Below are 18691 nucleotides of genomic sequence, written 5' to 3' on the forward strand. Positions count from 1 at the left end.
AAAGAGTACAGTAAAAGAAATAGTCAACAGAGTAAATAGGCAAACTGCATAATAGGAACAAAATATTTGCAAACTTTGCATCTGACGGAGGACTAATATCCAGAATCTACAAAGAACACAAACAACTCAACTACAACACAGAATAAACAACCCCATTAAAAAAGTACAAAGGATGTGAACAGACTTTTCTCAAGAGAAGACATACAAGTGGCCACCAAACATATGAAAAATTGCTCAACATCACCAATCATCAGAGAAATTAAAATTAAAACTGCAATAAAGTTTGCACACAGTGGCTCATGCCTGTCATCCCAACACTTTGAGAGGTGGAGCCAGGTGGATCACTTGAGGTCAGGAGTTTGAGACCAGCCTGACCAATATGGTGAAACCTCATCTCTACTAAAAATACAAAAATTAACCAGGCGTGGTGGTGGGAGCCTGTAATCCCAGCTACTTGGGAGGCTGAAGCAGGAGAATCGCTTGAACCCGGGAGGCAGAGGTTGCAGTGATTCTTTGCCACTGCACTCCAGCCTGGGTGACAGAGTGAGACTCCATCTCAAAAAAAAAAGAAAAACAGAGGAATCCCACATGTCTCAGGGGTTCTGTCCTGGCCTGCCCCTGGATCGTCCAGCTTGGGCCGGGGTTCTCAGCTGCCGGCCCCACTGGGCAGCGCCTGGCCCCGCCCAGCCTCTCTAGGACGGGCACTCGCCCTCAAACAACATGGCTCCGACGGCTTCAGCACGTCACGCGACCCGCTCTCCAGGCTCCTCCCGCACTGCTCTTAGCCCCGCAGCCCGCAGCTGAGCAGCAGAGACGGGAGCGTGGCCCCGGGGCAGACGGTGGCGTAGGCGGTGCTCTGGCCGCTGTTGTGGGGCTGCGCGCAGGTGCTTCAAGGCGGCATGCCGTAACCCCGGGAGAGCCCGTCGCGGGAGCACAAGTTGCTGGACAGCCTCTGGAGCTTCCACGCCGACTTTCCCGACCACGGGCGCCAGGACTTCAGGAACAGTGGTAGCTGCAGCTGCTGCGGGAGGTGAGGGCTCGGGGCAGAGCCAGGAGGTGCCCGGAAGCCCGGCGAAGGAAGTGGGGGAATCCGAGCCCCGTGCAGGCTCCTTCCCCTGGGCGCCCCGGAGTTGGGGGGCCTGGAGGAGGGTTAAAGGTCAACGGGCTTGGGGGCGTGGGTTTAGGGGACAGGGGGACCTGGGAGGTCCGGGGCAAAGAAGGCAGAAGAGGGAGGAAGTGGCCCTGCCGAGCCCCCTCTGGAGGCAAAAGCTGAGCCCAGGCAGTGTCCTTTTTAATGTTTATTTTTAATGTTTAACAATTTTTTGATACTTGGTTTGGCTCTGTCGCCCAGGCTGAAGCGCAGTGGCGCAATCCTATCTTCAGAGGCCAAGCTATATTCTAGCAAGCATTGCAGGTTAGCTGGGTCCCCCATGCCTGGCTAATTAAAAACAAACCACACACAACAGACACACACACAAAAAAAACCTTTTTTTTTTTTTCAGTATACAGGGTCTCACTACGTTTCCCAGGCTGGTCTCGAATTCTTGGCCTCAAGCCATCCTCTCACCTCTTACATTGATCTCCCAAAGCACTGATTACGGGTATTAGCCACTCAAAAACTCAGCTGACCAGAGTGGCATGCGCTGCACAGAGCTGGGTCTGGGGATCCAAGAGAGGAGACAGTTTAGACATCCTGAGCTCAGCTCTACTGAGGCAGGAGAGTACCTTGGTTTTCAAGGTTCAGATAGAGGACAGGACATGATATCAAGTCAAGGACGCCACCCCTGTTCCCCTCCTGACTTGGATGTGGTCAGCAGAGAAGTGGGGCTGACGTCTGGGCCGCTTTTGCTTTCTCTGCATCCTCTTTCTCTGAATTTGTGGCATTCAGTATAGGAGGAAGAGAGGAGAAGGCTGGGTGCCAGCATGAGCCCCACTCACAGTGTGCTAAGCAAAGCCCCCCCATCCCCCAGCCAGCCTTCCTCCCTGACAGGCAATGGATCATCTGCCTCTTAGTCATGGATCTGAACCTTCTTGCCTGGGGCTGGGATGTGGCCCTGGGCTCACCCCTGTCTCAGGGGATACTGGGCCCCATCCATTCCGAGGAGGAACCCCTGGCCCCACTGGCTCAGGTGCAAAAACTGCCCTGGCAGTTGACCTGTTACCTACAAATTATCTGTCTGTTCCACCAAGAGTCCTGCTATGTGTCAGGGCTTGTGCTAGGCCTGGGGGCACAACTGTGAAGCACGCTGGTCCCGGATCACCTTGGGGGCCTAGGAGCTGAGCCAGGCCCTTCTTTCCACAGTCGGACCCCACCCTGGACATGCCGGTTCCCTCCAGCTTCAAGGACATTGGCCAAGACTCGTGGCTGCAGCATTTTGTCGGCTGGGTGTGGTATGAAATTGAGGTGACCCTGCTAGAGCGGTGGACCAAGGACCTGCACACAAGTGGTGCTGAGGATTGACAGTGCCCACTCCTATGCCTTCATGGTCAGTGTGGCCAGGAGCAGGTAGGGCAGGTGGGTGGGCATGGCTGTTGAACAGCATGGGACCCCCAGCTGCCAGCCACAGCCTGTCTCCTGGGGTGAGATGGTGGGGGGCCCTGCCCTGGGGGCTGTGCCCTGTGGAGGGGGATAGGTGACCTGATCTACCCCACTGGGATGCCATTCCTCCCATGTAGCTGTCAGGCCTCTGAACCCCATGCTGCAGGTTGTGAGGGAGTACCCCATAGCAGGAACCCTCCTCATGCCCTGACCTGCCGTCCCCTCCCCATATCTCCTATGTCTGCAGTGGGTGAATGGGATTGGCACAGTAGAGCATGGGGGACTACCTCCCCTTCAAGGCCAATGTCAGCAGGCTGGTTCAGGTGGGGCCCCTGCCCTCCCAACTCCACGTCACTGTCACCATCAACAACACACTCACCCCCTCCACCCTACCACGAGGGACCATCCACTACATGACCAACACCTCCAAGTGGGTACCATCCTGCCTCCACTGCCTGCACCTACCTTCCTGCCCCACCCTGTGGTTTTCCTGCTAGGGATAGGGTGGTCTTTGAAGATTGGAGGCCCTGGATCTGGGGAGGCCATAGAGACATGCAAGCTGAGGTTAAAGGGCCCAGGGCAAGGGCCCAGTGAACCACAGTCTTCCCATCCTAGGAATCCCAAGGGTTACTTTGTCCAGAAAACAGACTTTGACTTTTTCAGCTCTGCGGGACTGCAACAGTCTATGCTTCTGCATGTGACACCCACCACCTACATCCATGACATCACCATCACCACCGGCATGGAGCAAGACAGTGGTGAGGGCTTCTGGTAGGATCCTTTCTCAGCGGGGCCCAGCGTGGCTCTGTTTGTTCCCTCTTTGGAAGACTCTTCAGGAAAAATGTTCTCATCCACCCATGAAGCTAAAATCCAGACTGTCTGTATAGGCACTGGCTCCTGAAATCACCTGTGTGGTTGACCTTGCCTGGAGAAGAGGGGTCTTGCCTAAGGTCACACAGCTCAGGGTGGCAATCCTGTCCCTTCCCCATGGAGCTGCCCTCACTCCAGCTCCCCTTGGTACACATCGCGCTCAAGGAACAGGCAGCTTACCAGGTACTCCCTGTGGCCCAAGCTTCACCCGAGGCACCTCCCTGTGGCCCCAGGCTCCCACCAAATCCCTAAGCAAATAGTACAGTGTTCCCAGTCTGTGGTTTCATGTTGAACTAATTATATACTCAAGTGCTGCTTAAGTGTGTGCCTTGATGACTGCTTCTCTCCATCCTTTAATGACCCCTCATGCCCACATGGCTCATAAGTGAAGGTGTTCTGGGCCTGAGATGTCCCCTCCCGGGATGGGCTTCCAGGACTCAGCCCCTGGAGAAGGACAGTCAGCCATGAGGGATAGGGTGGGACCAGGGCAGGGGCTCTCTTGACTGCTGATACCTGCTCACCTGACCTCCAGCATTGCTGTCACCCACTATAGGTGACTGAGGAGTGGGCCCTGGGCACCTTCAGACTCAAACCCAATGATGAAGACATCCACACAGCCAATGAACGCCACCTGAAGGTACGACCCCTGCAGCCCCACCACTTTCCTGGCCTCCCGTCTCCACTTGGCTCTGGGCCACTTTGAGCATTAGCACTATCGTTCTGTTTACTTCACCACTGGCAGACAACAGCTGAGACCTCAGGACATGGCCAGGTGCAGTGGCTTATGCCTATAATCCTAGAACTTTGGAGGGCTAAGGTGGGAGGATCACTTGAGGCCAAGGGTTCGAGACCAGCCTGGGCAATATAACGAGGTTCTATAACTACAAAAAAATATTTGTTTTAAAAAAAGGTCTCAGCAGAAATGGTGAGAGATTTTGGCAAGATCTGGGGCCCTGGGGTAGGGAGGGAGGTTGGCAGGGCTGATGAATGCTGCCCTGCCTGGATTGACTCCTCTGGGCATATAGACTGTGACCCTGGGCCTCCCTTCACCTCCAAGAGCTCATTGGCGAAATTGCTGGGAAGCTGCACACGGGATGCAGCCAGAATGACCAGGTGCCTCTAGCCCCTCTACCCACCTGCTCCATACTGTCCCAACCTTGGGGAGCCCAGGGGGCAGTTAGAGCTCAGCAGGGTCCTGGCTCCCCAGGGAATCAGCTCGTCGGCCTCCCTGAGCACCACCTCCTCCTGGCACAGGTGGTCACGGACCTCAGGCTGTGGATGCGGCAGACCTGCTCCATGCTCTCCGGCCACCTCTGGGAGCTCATCAGGACCATGGTGGATCCGACAGAGGTGTGAGTTCCCAAGGGACACCAAGGGGGCAGAGAGGTGTGATGGCAGCCTGAATGGCAGACTAGGTGACAGGGGTGAACAGGGTGGGGGTGCCAGGCCCTGGGGGACACGGGTATTGCAGAACTCCAGGATCGAGGCAGAGCAGCCAGGAATGGGGCATTTCCTGCAGGCCCCAATACTCCCATGCCAGTCTAGCTCAGCAGGCAGGGAAGAGTCACTCTTTGTGGGGCCTGGTGTGGTGGCTCATGACTGTAATCCCAGCACTTTGGGAGTACCTTGGAAACCAAAGTACTCTCCTGCCTCAGTAGAGGTGACCTCAGGTAGATCACCTGAGGTCATGAGTTCGAGACCAGCCTGGCCAACATGGTGAAACTCTGTCTCTACTGAAAATACAAAAATTAGTCACAAAAATATAAAAATTAGTTACAAAAATGCCACAAAGTCAGAGAAAGCAGATGCAGAGGAGGCAAAAGTGGCCCAGACGTCAGCCCCACTTCTCTGCTAACCATGTCCAAGTCAGGAGGGGAACAAGGGTGTCATCCTTGACCTGATACCATGTCCTGTTCTCTATCTGAACCTCGGAAACCAAGGTACTCTCCTGCCTCAGTAGAGCTGACCTCAGGTGGATCACCTGAGGTCAGGAGTTCGAGACCAGCCTGGCCAACATGGTAAAACTCTGTCCCTACTAAAAATACAAAAATTAGTTAGACGTGGTGGTATGTGCCTGAGGGAATTCAAACCCTGCTGAGTAGTTGGGTTGCACTCAGCACACCTGGTGCACACCACTGCCTGGGGCAGGAGAATTGCTTGAACCCAAGAGACAGGTTGCAGTGAGCCGAGATCACACCACTGCATTCCAGCCTGGGTGACAGAGCAAGTCTTCATCTCAAAATAAAATAAAAAGAAAGAAAACTCACCCTTTGCAGATTTGAGGGCAGGAAGCTAAGGCACTAGCTTGGCTGTGCCTGGAGAAGCCAGAGTCACTCTCCACCCTGCCTGTGCCCCACGTCTCCCATATTCTGTGTCTCCACCCAGCCCATGTGACAAAAGACAGAGCCAGAGGCTGTGTCCTGCTGGCCTCATCCCAGGCTGGCTTCTGGGACCTGGTGTCTTTAGGTCTGGATATGTTCCTTGCAGACCTGGAGGAGGAGCTGCTGAGGAGTCTCCATGTGTTGTCAGAGACCCCTCCTTTTCCTCAACTCCCTAAGACCCTTATTTTACACACCTGGAGGGAAGCAAGGGACATGAATTGTCACCCTAGAGGTGGGGTGGGGCTGCTAGGAGGAACAGGGAGTGTCTACTACTGAATTCAGAGTTTCTTTTTGAGACAGTCTTGATCTGTTGCCCAAGCTGGAGTACAATGGAGTGATGCCAGCTCACTACAACCACTGCCTTTTGGGTTCAAGTGATTCTCCTGCTTCAGTTTCCCGAGTAGCTGGGACTATAGGTACCTGCCACCAGGCTAATTTTTTGTATTTTTAGTAGAGACAGGGTTTCACCATGTTGGCCAGGCTAGTCATGAACTCCTGACCTCAAGTAATCCACCTACCTTGGCCTCCCAAAATGCTGGGATTACAGGAGTTCAGGGTTTCTTTAATTTTTTTTTTTTTTTTGAGACAAGGTCTCACTTTGTCACCTAGTCTGGAGTGCAGTGGTGCGATCTTGGCTAACAGCAAACTCTGCCTCCCACGTTCGAGCGATTCTTAGTCTCAGCCTCCCAGGTAGCTGGGATTACAGGTGTGTGCCACCACCACGTCCAGCTAATTTTTGTATGTTTTTTGGCTGAGATGGGTTTTGCCATGTTGGCCAAGTGGTCTTGAACTCCAGCTCAGGTGATCGGCCCACCTTGGACTGCCAAAGTGCTAGGATTACAGGCAGAAGTCACTGTGCCCGTCCTAATTTATTTCTTTTTTTTTTAGGATGAAGTCTTGCACTGTTGCCCAGGCTGTAGTGCAGTGGCATGGTCTTGGCTCACTACAACCTCTGCCTCCTGGGTTCAAGCAATTCTCCTACTTCAGCCTCCAAGTAGCTGGGATTACAGGCATGTGCCAGCACACCCAGCTAACTTTTGTTTGTAATTTTCGTAGAAATGGGGTTTCACTATGTTGCCCAGACTGATCTCAAACTCCTGTCCTCCTGCCTCTGCCTCCCAAAGTGCTGGGGTTACAGGCATGAGCCACTGCGCCCAGCCTAAATTTTTAACTTTTCAAGTTGTCTTTAGAGATGAAGTCTTGCTCTCTCACTTAGGCTGGAGTGCAGTGGCTTGGTAATAGCTCACTGAGGACTCAAACTTCTGGACTCAAATAACTCTCCCACCTCAGCTTTCTGAGTACCTAGGACCACAGTAGCAAGTTTTTAAATTTTTTTTTATACAAACTGGGTCTTGCTCTGTGGCTTAGGCTGGTCTTGAACTCCCAGCCTCAAATGATCCTTCCCTCTTGACCTCCCTAAGCACCGGGATTACAGGCGTGAGCCACCACACCCTGCCAATTTTTTATATTTTTGGTAGTGACGGGGTTTCACCATGTTAGCCAGGATAGTGTCAATCTCCTGACCTCATGATCCACCCACCTTGGCCTCCCAAAATGCTGGGATTACAGGCTCAAGCCACCATGCTTGGCCGAGTACAGAATTACTTTACGGGGTGATGAAAATGTTCTGAAATTGGTTGTGGTGATGGTTGTACACTAAAGGGTAAACTTTAAATGGGTGAATTGTATGTGAATGATGTCTCAGTAAAGCTGGTTTATTTAGAACAACAACAGGCCAGGTGTGGTGGCTGACACCTGTAATCCCAGCACTTTGGAGGCGGAGGTGGGTGGATCACCTGAGGTTAGGAGTTCGAGACCAGCCTGGCCAACATGGTGAAATCCCATCTCTACTAAAAATACAAACAATTAGCCAGGCATGGTGGCAGGTGCCTGTAATGCCAGCTACTTGGGAGGCTGAGGCAGGAGAATCTCTTGAACCCAGGAGGCAGAGGTTGTAATGAGCCAAGACTGTGCCATTGTACCCGAGCCTGGGCACAAAGAGTGAAACTCTGTCCCAAAACCAACAATAACAACAACAACCAAAAAACCAGGCCAGGTGTGGTAGCTCACATTTGTAATCCCAGCCCTCTGGGAGGGCAAGGCAGGAGGATTGCTGGAACCCAGGAGTTTCCGACCAATATGGTCAACGTAGCAAGACCCCATCTTTACAAAAACTTAAAAATTAGCCAGGCATGGTGGCATGTCCCTGTAGTCCAAGTTACTCAGGAGTCTGAGGCAGAAGGATCCTTGAGCCCAAGAGATCGACGCAGCAGTGACCTGTGATCGTGCTACTGTACTCCAGCCTGGGCAACAGAACAAGACCCTGTCTCTAAAAACAAAGACAAAACAACAAGAAAACAGGGGCATCACTCATAGCACTCTGCCCTGCCTACTTGAACGAGGGGCAGGGCATCCCATCTGCTCAGAGCAGCTCAAACGAAACCTCTCTCATGGCCAAGTCATACCTGACACGGGCCTCCTCCCCTGTTCTAGCCCTGGTCAGAGATGCTGAGTGACAGAGGCTCAGGCTTTGGGTGTTTCTGGCCAAGCCTCACCCCAGGAGCCCCATAGCTCAGGCCCAGTCCGTGGTTCACACGGCCTCACTTCCGGCCTCTTTTTCGCTTGAGAGCAATTTGTCCCTGGGAGATCCTGGATCCCTCATTCAGGTGCAGTGCTGCAGGGCAACACTTCTTCCCAGGGGTGACCCAGGCCTGCAGGGTCCCAGTGTCACCAGCAGGCCTTGCCCTGGCCTCCACCTGAGTCCCTGCTCCTCCTCTCCCACAGGGAACATGACGTCCTCTTCCCAGGGTACACCCACCAGCGGAGGGCCCAGCCCCTCCACTGGAGCCCCTGGATTCTGAGGTGAGCTGCATGAGGTGCTGGGGCTGTACTGGAGGGGAGGACCCTGGCTGCCCTGACCCTCCTGCTCCTGGCTTCCCACAGTCATGCTGTAGTGCTGACCTGAGACTCTGAGCAGCTGCTGGAGGTGTGGAAGTGGATCTGTGTCCCATCCTGGGGAGGTGAGTGAGGCTCCAGTGCTCCAAGGGCCTGGTGGGGGTGGCTGCTGCATAGCCTTAGGGATTCACACATGAGCTGGGAAGGGCAGAGAGGGATAGAAAATCAGGTTATCTGCTCAGAGGGGGACCCTGCATGGAGCCCCAACTCTTGCTAAGGTGGGGACGTCCAAGCCAGTGAATGTGTCTGAGCAGGGCCAGAGCTCTCCAGCAAGGCTCCTAGTGAGTCCAGCCCACTGCCCTCAGCCTGACATATGGGGACATGTATCGGGAGACAAGGGTCCTGCACCCAAGGTGACTCGGTGCTTGGAGAGAAGTGTTCTGGGGACACTTGGGGACAAGTGTTGTGTACCCAAGGCAACTGGGCCACGGAAGGGGCTGAGCTCCAGGCAGTTGCTCTGGCAACTAGGACTTGGTTCTCTGTGTGTGTGTGTGTGTGTGTGTGTGTGTGTGTGTGTGTGTGTGTGTGTGTGTGTGTGTCTGTCAGGGCTGCCTGCCAGGTGCACTGGTCACCATGAATCCCTGTCCCTGCAGCAGGGCCAATTCGGGCACTGCACCTGAATGAGGGATACAGGATCTCCCAGGGACAAATTGCTCTCAAGGGAAAAAGAGGCCGGAAGTGAGGCCGTGTGAACCACAGACTGGGCCTGAGCTATGGGGCTCCTGGGGTGAGGCTTGGCCAGAAACACCCAAAATTTGGTTCTCTGTGTGTGTGTGTGTGTGTGCATTTATGTGTGTGTGTGTGTCTGTCAGGGCTGCCTGCCAGGAGCACTGGGCACCATGAATCCCTGTCCCTGCAGCAGGGCCATTTCGGGCAATCTCCTGGGTATGGACGGAGAGCTGCTCTGAGCAGGTGAGATACCCTGCCCCTCCTCCCTAGGGAGAGTCACCCTCAGCACCCACCAGGACATGCAGACACACCAGAGGGAAGGGGCCTGTGGCCCCTGGTGAAACCATCATTCATTGCCTATGGGCACTGAGCTTCTCCAGGCTAGGGGTCACCCATGGCAGGGGTGCCTGGTACTGAGAGACTCAGGGCTCCTACCTCCATCTTGGGACTGTGCAAATATCCCTCCCCCCAGCTCCCACCCCACCACCCTGATCCTTTTTCCATGGGGAGGGCTCCAGGCAACCTAGTTAGGGGAGAGGAGGCCACTCCCTGTGCTCCAGCCCAGCCCCGCTTCCGCCCAACCCCCAGAACTCAACTTTGGGGCTGTCGCTCTCAGCATGGATGCCACCAGTGAGCGTGACTTTGTGGTTGAGTGTTGGGGAGCCAGTCCCCTGCCCTGTGCCTCACTTCTGTCCCCCAGCCCAGCTTCTCTCTAGTCTCCTCCCACTGTTGTATGGTCAGGCTGGTTGTGGTGATGGTTGTACATTAAAGTGTAAACTTTAAATGAATAAATTGGGCAGGACACTGTTGCTCACTTCTGAAATTCTAGCACTGGCCTGTAGAGATGGTGAAACCCCGTCTCTGCTAAGAATACAAAACTTGTCCAGGAGTGGGGGCAGGTACTTATAATCCCAGCTACTCAGGAGGCTGAGGCAGAAGAATTGCTTGAACCCAGGAGGCCAAGGCTGCAGTGAACCAAGATCGTGCCACTGCACTCCAGCCTAGGAAATGAGCAAAACTCCATCTCAAAAAGTCAAAGAAAAATACATAAATAAATGGGTAAATTGTATGTGAATGACATATCAGTAAAGGTGGTTTATTGAAAACAACAACAACAACAGAAACAGGCTAGGTGCAGTGGCTCACCTTTGTAATCCCAGCACTTTGGGAGGCTGAGGCAGGAAGATTGCTTGAGCCCAGGAGATTCAGACCAGCCTGGGTGACATAGCAAGACCCCATCTTTACAAAAAATGAAAATTTTGGTTGGGTGCAGTGGCTCATGCCTCTAATTTCAGCACTTTGGGAGGCCAAGGCAGTTGGATCGCGAGATCAGGAAATTGAGGCCCTCCTGGCCAACATGGTGAAAACCCATCTCTACTGAAAATACAAAGGTTAACTGGGCAGGTGGCAGGTGCCTGCAGTCCCAGCTACTTAGGAGGCTGAGGCAGGAGAATCACTTGAACCCAGGAGGCAGAGGCAGTGAGCGGAGCTCACACCACTGCAGTACAGCCTGGCAACAGAGCGAGACTCTGTCTCAAAAAAGAAGAAAATAAAAATTTAGCCAGGTTCCCCAGGGCCTAACCTTCTCTTACCCTGTGTTTGGTCAGGCTGGGTGGGGATGGGAGAGGCCTGGTGACTAGGAACCTTTTCTTTCTCCCAGTTGAGTTCCTGTTCTGGCCTTCACTCTGCATGACCCATCTCAGCAGGATGGTCAGGGACCTCAGCCTCTACAGCACCAAGGAATTCAGCTTCCTGCAGCTCTCAGATGCCTACAGGTAAGCCCCATGCTGCCACCTCCACCTGCCCCTCCCAGCCTCTGTATTCCCCATCCCCTTTGGGCATGGCTTCCTTCATCCCTGCCCCACCCCTCCACCAGACCTGGCCAGGGAGCTGCTGGACCAGCCAAGGGCCCAGCGCCGTCAGTGCCTGCATCTCTATCCCCAGCACTAGGAGCAGCCTGATGCCCCAGAAGAAAAACCCCGAGAGCTTGGAGTTGATCTGGAGCAAGGCAGGGTGTGTGTTTGGGCGGGTAAGCAAGGCAGGGAGAGTAGTGTGGGTGATGGGGGGTGCCCAATGGGCAGGATCCCGGGTCCAGCTCCTGTGCCTCCCTCTTCCTGTAGTGTGTGGGCTCCTGATGACCCTCAAGGGACTTGCCAGCACCTGCAACAAAGACCTACAGGTATGAGGCTGGGGATGGTGGCTGGGGGAGGCCTGCCTGCCTACACACCACATGCCAGTTCTCAGGGCTCTGGCACACCCAGGCAGGGGCCCCCAGGATTGCCATACATACTCCCATCCTGTGCACTCAGCCCCATCTGTGGCTGCCCTTGGAGCTCTCTGGCCTTCCTTTGCTTGGGTACTGAGTGTTCTTCCCATGGAAGGCAGTGGGGATGCCTCAGTGTGGGGTGGGGCTGTGGGGACCCTGGGTGCCAGGGGGCGGCTAGGCCCTCACCTCCTGCCATGTACCTTCCAGGAAGACAAGGAAGCTGTGTTTAAACTGTCAGACACCATGAGTGCCGTGCTCCAGGTGGCCACTGGCGTCATCTCCACGCTGCAGGCAAGAGTACACCCACCTGCCTCTCCTCCCCTAGATCCCAGGCACTGGGGTGGGCTTGCCAGGAGGGTGGCCTTGGAAGGAGGGAGAAGGGGCCGGAGGAACTGGGGCAGGGAAGGAGAGGTGTGCTCACTCCTACTCCTGGGGAACAGGGAAGGGACAGAAACTGCTGCCATGCAATGGAAGTAGATGAGACTCAAGGGATCTGGGGCCCATGAACTTGCCCAACCAGAACCCTTAAAAAAAAAGAAAATTTATATAAAAGGCTGATGCAGTGGCTCATGCCTAGAATCCCACCCTTTGGGAGGCCGAGGCAGGAGGATCACTTGAATTCAGGGGTTTGAGACCAGCCTGGTCAACACAGTGAAACCTCATCTCTACTAAAAATACAAAAATTAGCCAGGCGTGGTGGCACACTCCTATAATCCCAGCTACTCAGGAGGCTGAGGCAGGAGAATCACTTGAACCCAGGAGATGGATGTTGCAATGAGCTGAGATCATGTTATTGCACTCTAGCCTGGACAACAGAGTGAAACTCCATCTTCAAATATATAAATAAATTAAATCAAAACCTGAAAAATATATTTTGTAGCAACAGAGTTTCTCTCTGTCACCCAGGCTTGAGCACGGTGGTGCAGTAGCTCACTGCAGCCTCTAACTCCTGAGCTCAACTGATCCTCTTACCTCAGTCTCTGGAATAGCTGGGACTACAGGTGTGTACCCCCACACCTGGCTAATATGATTTTATGGAGACAGGGTCTCCCTATGTTGCCCTGGTCTTGAACACTTGGCCCCAAGCCATTTTTTCCACCTTTATCTCCCAAAGTGCGAGGATTACAGGCACGAGCCACTTTGCCTGGCTGATTTCTTTTAAAATCAATTATTATGGGAAATTTCTGTATATAACAGCTAGAAAATGCATAATGAGCCCTATGTACTGACACTCAGCTTCAACAATAATCAACTCATGGACATTCTGGCTCCTGCTGTCTTTACCCACAGCCCTCTCCAACTCCTTCAACCCCTTATTATTTCAAAGCAAATTCTCATCATCACATCATTTCATTCCTAAATGGTTCAGAATGTATCTTGAAATCAGTGTTTCTTGGTTTGGTGCAGAGGCTCACACCTGCAATCCCATCACTTTGGGAGGCTTAGGTGGGCAGATCACTTGAGGTCAGGAGTTTGAGACCAGCCTGGCCAACATGGTGAAACCCAGTCTCTACTAAAAATAGAAAAGTTAGCTGGGTGTGGTGGCACACACCTGTAATCCCAGCTACCATGTGGGTGAGGCAGGAGAATCACTTGAAGCCCGTAGATGGAGATTGCAGGGAGCGGAGGTGGTGCCATTGCACTCCCACCTGTGTGACAGAGCAGGACTCCTTCTCAGAACAAACAAACACAAAAACATATTTCTTGAAGCTAGTACCCCAACTAGCAACACCAATATCACCTAAACTCCTGAGAAATGTGATGTGAGGCCGCACCCCAGATGGCTTAATCAGATACTCGGGGTGGTCCCCAGCAATTTGTATTTTTAGCAGATTCTCCATTGGTTAGGCCTGGTGGCTCATGCCTGTAATCCCAGCACTTTGAGAGGCTGAGGCAGGAGCATTGCTTGAGCCCAGGGATTCAAAACCAGCCTGAGCAACAAAGCAAAACACTGTCTCTAAAATTAAAAAAATTAAATTAGCCAGTCATGATGGCATGTACTTGTGGTCCCAGCCACTCAGGAGACTGATGTGCAAGGATCCCCTGTGTCCAGGACATCAAGGATGCAGAGAGCCATGATTACACCATTGCATTCCAACCTGGGTGACAGAGCAAGGCCCTGTCTCAAGAAAAGCCCAAAACAGGCTGGGCACTGTGTCTCATGCCTGTCATCCCAGCACTTTGGGAGGCAGAAGTGAGCAGATCACAAGGTCAACAGATAAAGACCATCCTGGCCAACATGGTGAAACCTCGTCTCTAACAAAAATACAAAAAAATTAGTTGGACATGGTGGGGCGTGCCTGTAGTCCCAGCTACTCAGAGGCTGAGGCAAGAGAATTGCTTGAATCCAGGAGGCAGAGGTTGCAGTGAGCCAAGATTGCACCACTGCACTCCAGCCTGGCAGACAGATCTGTCTCAGAAAGAAAAGCCCAAAACAACAACAAATTAGCTGGGCATGGTGGCATGCATGCCTGTAGTTCCAGCTACTTGGAAGTCCTAGGCTGGAAGATCACCTGAGCTAGGTAGGCCCAGGCTCCAGTGAGCTATGATGGTCACTGCACTCGCACTCCAGCCTGGGCAACAGAGCAAGACCCTGTCTCCTAAAAAGGAAAACAGATCCTTCAGGAACTTCTGATGCATGCTAAATATAAGTACTCTGAAATTGTAAAGGCCAGTGAAACATACAGGCCAGTAAGCATTAATAGCACACATAAATACTATCAGTAATTATGAGCAGATGGTTCAAGCTGAGAGTGAGAGAGCTGAGTGGGTAAGACAGGATCTGCCCAAGGCAGGGACATCCTGGCAGAGGGGCAGGTCCTGGGCCTGCAGCTTCAGACCCCAGGGTCCCCAGGGCTCACCACTCACCCACTTGTGCCCACAGATTCACTGAGAAAACATGTGACAGGCTCTCAGGCCTGACATGATGGCCACTGACCTTGCCTACTCCCTGGTCCACAAAAGGGTTAATGTGTAGCAGCCAGGGGAAGGGGGAGGTGATGGGGTGCCCCCTAGAGGGTGGGGGAGCTCAGGAAGGGGCACAGGTGGCCCTGCCTGGTGGTTCACACCTGTAATCCCAGCATTTTGGGAGGTCTGGGTGGGCAGGTCACTTGAAGGCAGGAGTTTGAGACCAGCCTGGTTAGCATGGTGATACTCCATCTCTACTAAAGATACAAAAATTAGCCAGATGTGTTGGCACACTCCTGTAATCCCAGCTACTCAGGAAGCTGAGGCCAGAGAATCACTTTAACCTGGATGGTGGAGGTTGCAGTGAAGTGAGACCCTGTCTCTAAAAAAATAAAATGGAAGTGGAGAAAACTGGGCAAGGGCAGTGAGAGTTATAGATGGGAAGGGAAGAGGGGGCTCCTGCCACAGCCTCTGCCTTGTCCAGGAACCATCACCTTCAAACAGGGTATCACAGTGACCTCCTAGGCCAGGAGTAGTGGCTCATGCCTGTAATCCTAGCACTTTGGGCAACATTACAAGGGCCCAGCTACCACATTTTAAAAAAGCCATGCCGGGCATGGTAGCTCACACCTGTAATCCCAGCACTGTAGGAGACTGAGGCTGGTACAGCACTTGAGGCCAGGAGTTTGAGAGCAGCCAGACCAACATGGCAGAATCCCATCTCTAATAAAAATATAAAAATTAGCCATGTATGGTGGCACCTGCCTGTAATCCCAGCTACTCAGGAAGCTGAGGCAGGAGAATTGCTTGAACCTAGGAACCAGAGGTTGCAGTGAGCCGAGATGGCACTACTGCACTCCAGTCTGGGCCACAGAGCAGGGCTCTGTCAAAACAACAAACTAGCCAGTTGTGCTGTGTGTCTTTAGTCCCAGCTACCTAGAAGGCTGAGGTGGGGGGATTGCTTGAGCCCAGCGGTGGGAGGCTGCAGCGAGCTGTGACGGCACCACTCTACTCCAGCCTGGGAAACAGAGACCCCCGTCCCTAAAAAAAAAAAAAGCCTGAAACTTACATTTTATTAACAACAAAGATAAACAAGCTAAACTCAAGGAAGAATGAATAACCCCTACCAAGTGATTTTGAGAGCAATGACAGATTTTGTTAACTAAAGAACCAAGGCTCGGTGCGGTGGCTCCCTCCTGTAATCTCAGCACTTTGGGAGGCTGTGGCTGGTGGATCACCTGAGGCCAAGAGTTGGAGACCAGCCTGGCCAACATGGTGAAACCCTATGTCTACTAAAAATACAAAAAGCTAGTTGGGCATGGTGGCACATGCCTGTAACCCCAGCTACTTGGGAGGCTGAGGCAGGAGAATCACTTGAACCTGGCAGGCAGAGGTTCCAGTGAGCTGAGGTTGCACGATTGTACTCCAGCCTGGGCAATGAGTTAAAACTCTGTCTTAATAAGACTGTGCACAGTGTCTCATGCCTGTAATCACAGTACTCTGAGAAGTCGAGGTGGATGGCTCACCTGAGGTCATGAGTTTGAGACCAGCCTGGCCAACATGGTGAAACCCCATTTCTAAAAATACAAAAAATTAACTGGGCATTGTGGCAGATGCCTGTAATTCCAGCTACATGGGACGCTGAAGCAGGAGAATTGCTTGCATCCAAGAGGCAGAGGTTGCAGTGAGCCAGAATGACACCATTGCACTCCAGCCTGGGTGACAAGAGCAAGACTCCGAATTAAAAAATAAAATGAATAAGAAGGAGGAGGAAAGGGGTGGAAGAGGAGGAGTAGAGGAAGAAAAAACAGCTGAAAGAGGGGGAGGGGGAGGAGCAGCCAGACACGGCGGCTCACACCTGTAATCCCAGGAGGAGGAGGAGAAACAGGTGTGGTGGCTCATGCCTGTAATCTGAAGAGGAAGAGGAACAACCAGATGGGGTGGCTCATGCCTATAATCTGAGGAGAAGAAGGAAGAGGAAAAGAGGAGTAGGAGGTAAAAGGAGGAAGAGAAGGAAAAAGGGAGGAGAAAAAGGATCAGGAGGAGGAGGAACAGCCAGGCGAGGTGGCTCATGCCTGTAATCTGAGGAGAAGGAAAATTGGAGGAGGAGGAGGAACAGCCAGGCACAGTGGCTCACACCTCTAATCCCAGCTCTTAGGGAGGCTGAGGCAGGCAGATCACAAGGTCAGGAGTTTGAGACCAGCCTGACCAATTTGGTGACACCCTGTCTTTGCTAACAATGCAAAAATTAATTGGGTATGGTGGCCCTGCTTGTAATCCCAGCTACTCGGGAGGCTGAAGCAGGAGAATTGCTTGAACACAGCAGGTGGAGGTCACAATGAGCCATGATTGCACCACTGCACTCCAGCTTGGCAACAGAGCTGGACTCCATCATAAAATATAAAATAGTAAAGTACCAGACAACATGGCTCCAGTCTGGTAAAACACCCATCTGCATAATAAAAGATTAGGATGGAGTAGCCAGCTTCTTTCACATGCTTTACAAATAGCATCCCTGATCCAACCAGTCTTTTTTGCACCCTATGTGAATCAGATAGCACCTTCTCAAGCTCCTCTATAAAACCTGTAAATCCAGCACTTTGAAAGGCTGAGGCCACTGGAGGTCAGAAATTCAAGACCAGTCTGGCCATCATGGTGAAACCCGTCTCAACTAAAAATACAAAAATAAGCTGAGGATGATGGCAGGTGCCTGTAATCCCAGCTACTCGAGAGGCTGAGGCAGGAGAATCATTTGAACCAGGGAGGCAGAGGTTGCAGTGATCCAAGAGAGCACCACTGCACTTCATCCTGGGAGACAGAGTGAGACTGTCTAAAATTAAAACAAAAAACCTTCCTCATTCACTGCGGAAGTGGCAACCCATTTTCTCCAGGACTCCTGTCTGTGCAGTGAGCTCTTCTCTTTCTTTTGCCTGTTACACTTCTGCTCTTAATTTCACTCTGGAGTGTCTGCATTCAGTTTTCCATGGCCTTGGGACAATCAACCTGAGATTTTACCCATACAACAACACTGCTTCACAAATACAACTTCAAAACCCGTTTTTGGCCAGACACAGTGGCTCATGCCTGTAATCTCAGCACTTTGGGAGGCTAAGGGTGGGCAGATCATCTGAGTTGGGAGTTTGACACCAGCCTGACCAACATGGAGAAACCCCACCTCTACTGAAAATACAGAATTAGCTGGGCATTGGGAGATGCGGATTTTCAAAGACAGGGATAAATTCAGGAAAGCAGAAGCTACACGTAAAATCATGAAGCTGGCCAGGCATGGTGGCTCATGCCTGTAATCCCAGGACTTTGGGAGGCCCAGGTGGGAGGATCCCTTGGGGCCAGGAGTTCCAGACCAGCCTGGGCAACAAAGCAAGACCCCCATCTCTACAAAAAACTACAAAAATTGGCTGGGCATGGTGGTGCTCACCTGTAGTCCCAGTTACTCGGGAGGCTGAGGTGGGAGGGTCGCTTGAGCCCAGGAATTGGAGGCTGCAATGAGCTATGATCGTGCTAAATACAAGGATATCAGAAAAATGTTGGATGGCTGGTTGGGTGCAATGGCTCTCTCCTGTAATCCCAGCACTTTGGGAGGCCGAGGTGGAAGGAGCACCTGAGGTCAGGAGTTTGAGACCAGCCTGGCCAATGTGGTCAAACCTCATCTCTACTAAAAATACAAAAATTATCTAGGTGTGGTGGTGTGTGCCTGTAATCTCCACCTACTCAGGAGGCTGAGGCAGGATAATTGCCTGAACCCGGGAAATGGACGTAGTAATGAGATGATATCACTGCTCTCCAGCCTGGGCAATAGAGCGAGGCTCCGTCTCAAAAAAAAAAAAAAAAAAAAGGAAAGAAAAATGTTGGATAGCATCTACATCTCTGAAAAAGGAACAGATCAGCAGGCTGATGAATACGATCTAAAAGTCTATGAATAAGACCTACAGAAATAAGAAGATGCCAAATGATTCCTGAGACCTCTTCATGATGTTTCTAAAATGCAATAAAATACGTCTCTCAAGTTGACCAAAAGGTACAATGTTTGAGTTAGATGGGAGGAGTGGGTTTTTGAGATCTATTGCCCAGCAAGAGTATTATTCA

At 52.3% G+C, this 18691-nt stretch overlaps 1 pseudogene; it reads left to right on the forward strand.

Moving 5' to 3' along the window:
* LOC105704845 (beta-glucuronidase-like) overlaps positions 1–18691 on the forward strand; it is a 35020-nt pseudogene that overhangs the window by 3072 nt on the left and 13257 nt on the right.

The sequence above is a fragment of the Aotus nancymaae genome, unplaced genomic scaffold, assembly GCF_030222135.1.
Source record: "Aotus nancymaae isolate 86718 unplaced genomic scaffold, 86718_ANA_hifiasm-v0.15.2.pri h1tg000267l, whole genome shotgun sequence".
Lineage (NCBI taxonomy): Eukaryota > Metazoa > Chordata > Mammalia > Primates > Aotidae > Aotus > Aotus nancymaae.